At 47.4% G+C, this 2563-nt stretch overlaps 1 pseudogene; it reads right to left on the bottom strand.

Annotated features, from left to right (window-relative positions):
• LOC102760707 overlaps nucleotides 1-769 on the bottom strand; it is a 6081-nt pseudogene extending 5312 nt beyond the window's left edge.
• Nucleotides 770-2563: the final 1794 nt, after the last annotated feature.

Genomic DNA, 2563 nt, shown 5'->3' with positions numbered 1-2563 from the left:
AACATCGATGAGAGAGAAACATTGATCAGTTGCCTCCTGCACACTCCCCACTGGGTATGTGCCCGCAACCAAGGTACACGCCCCCAATCGGAATCGAACCTGGGACCCTTGAGTCCGCAGGCCGACACTCTATCCACTGAGCCAAACCGGTTAGGGCTCCATAGCTTCTTTAAGGAAAAATGCTGCTCCTTATATTCATCCAACCAAACGTGTGGCAGCCTCAAGGAGTTGTGTGTCATGGTGGTCTGGCCTTCAGGGGAACCAGAGGGTGGCCTTTTCGGGAAAAGGTGTCTGACTCTGGAGCAAGGGATGATGAAAAGCTTACCTCCACACATCCAAATCCGAAATGATATTTCCAAGCTTTCTCCTCCCCAGATATCCATGCCGCTGTCATACTGCCCGAGTTCACTGAGTAGCTTCTATTCATGGCAAACCGTCCTCCAGCCATTGTAGGTGACTCTACTGGTGCAGTAGCTCCTTCTGGTCCTCTGAGCTTGGAAAGGGGAACAAGATCCCATTTGAAGTGCAGTCCCCAGTTGAACCCTCCAGGCAGCACAGGGGACGAGCTGTAGGCCAGCGTGTCGGCCCTGATGATATTGATCACTGGGCACAGGACCTTCTGCCGGTCCTCCCTGATGGCAGCCAGCAAGGGCTGCAGCCACATCACATTCACTTCACGCTGGCTGTCCAGGAACACCAGGACGTCTCCTGCTGCATGGGCTGCTCCCATCATTCTTCCTCGAATTAATCTCTCTTGCTTTGTGTTTCTTATTAATTAAATTTCCAAAAAAATCATCATTTTATTGAGACTGGATAAGAATAAGAAAAACCATAACCTGGTCTTATAAACAATTTTTTTTTGCATTGTACTAAGTTATAGGTGAACTTCTAGTTCTTATTGTTGGTTGATGCTTATCACAGAGCCTTAGGCCAAATAGAAAGCCAGGGAGGTGTTTTTGGACAAATTCATCTAGTTTTCCTTTCAAATCATGAAGTCACTGTTGCCATCCATGAGGATTTCATGGAGAAGCCGGGCTGGTGTGCAGTCCAGGACACTATGCACAGTCCGCAGCAAAGCAGATAAGGCTTCATTATAGAAACAAATAACAATGCTAGTGACTGGCAGATCTGCAGGGTATGTCTTGTCTTTACATGCGGCATTCGTGTATCTGGCACATCTCTGTGGTAGTCCAAGGTGCTGCTAATAAGCATATTGAAGGCAAGCTTCTGATACCCCAAGTCTCTCAACTCCTGATCATGTTTATTAAAAATCATACCCAGTTCAGAAGAGAATTTCATGCTGCCTTTTTCTGCATCTTCAATATGATTACCTACTACACCATCAATCTTGTTTGTTTTGAACTGTGATTCTAATATTTGACTTGGACCTCGGGTGAAATGGGGATAGAATTTTGGGGAGTGGTCCCTGGGGCCCAGATCCCTTGATGGGCACATTCTGAAGTGGCCGAGTCACTTCACTGAAGTTGAAATAAACAAAAAGCAAAACCGTCCAGGTCGCAGATGTTAAAAGGCATCCATAACAGAAATATCGAACTGTGACGCTTTCCATTATAGAACTAGCATAGCTGAAGGGCCATTTTCACTTTCCTGGAGCAAAAGCTGCTGGAGCCATAAACTTGTGCTGGAGGCTGGGTGTGAACTGGCATCAGAGCTAGAAACTCTAGGAATGCAGCCTTGGGGGGCGGCCACACTTCTGTGGGCTTTGCCTCCAGGAGCCCACCAGGTCTTCAAGGTGAGGGGGAGATCCCAGAGAGATCCTCTGGTGAATCTCGCTCTGGCAATGCAGGATTCCGGCCTTCTAGGACTCAGGCTGTGGCATCTTCCCTCCACCGTAGCCCAGGTCCAGCTGCACTAGCCGCCGCTGGTGGAACTGGCTTGAAGAAAACAAAGTGCCACGCTAGCCTAGGCCTTGGGGGAATGATGGGGTGTGCTCCCGGGTCTTAAGGGTTTTAAAGGTAGAGATTTTAGGGGAGGTCCTAGGGGAAGATCTCAATAGAATGTTTATCAGTTTGCTAGGTGTGTCCTTTCAGGATTGTGGTTTCCACTGGTTGACTGGCGGCACTGGAGGGTCATTATTCTATGCAGCAGGTCCTGAGGTCAACTTTGGTGTTGCTTGTCTGGTTTTGCTGTTTTTCTGGGCCTGGAGCTGAAATACAATTGAAGCCAAATGTTATCTCTAGGGAGGAAAGATCAGAGGGCCTAAATGACATGACTAGCCATATACCTTGAGGATGAGGTCTTACCCTACAATTGTCCTTTGCTAGGCACCCAGGGCTTTCCACCCTGGTGACCTTCGGTACCTGGCCCGAAGTCCTTGCTCTACTCATGTCTGTCTAACTGTCTATCACACCTCTTTCTTTTCTTAGGCTGTACTGCTTTTCCTCTTATATTTGTTGAACTTGGGTACATTGTGAAGTTCAGATGTACAATCTATTTTTATTTTGGTATGAGGGAGTTTTAGAGTACAAGGTCACTTGGTTAGTAATAACTAAGTCAGGGCAAGAATTCATCCTGGATATACCACTAGCCAAATCAGGGGCAA

Source organism: Myotis davidii, unplaced genomic scaffold (genome assembly GCF_000327345.1).
Source record: "Myotis davidii unplaced genomic scaffold, ASM32734v1 scaffold1949, whole genome shotgun sequence".
Lineage (NCBI taxonomy): Eukaryota > Metazoa > Chordata > Mammalia > Chiroptera > Vespertilionidae > Myotis > Myotis davidii.
The sequence above is the reverse complement of the archived record's forward strand: the minus strand, read 5'-3'. Positions and strand labels throughout refer to the sequence as shown.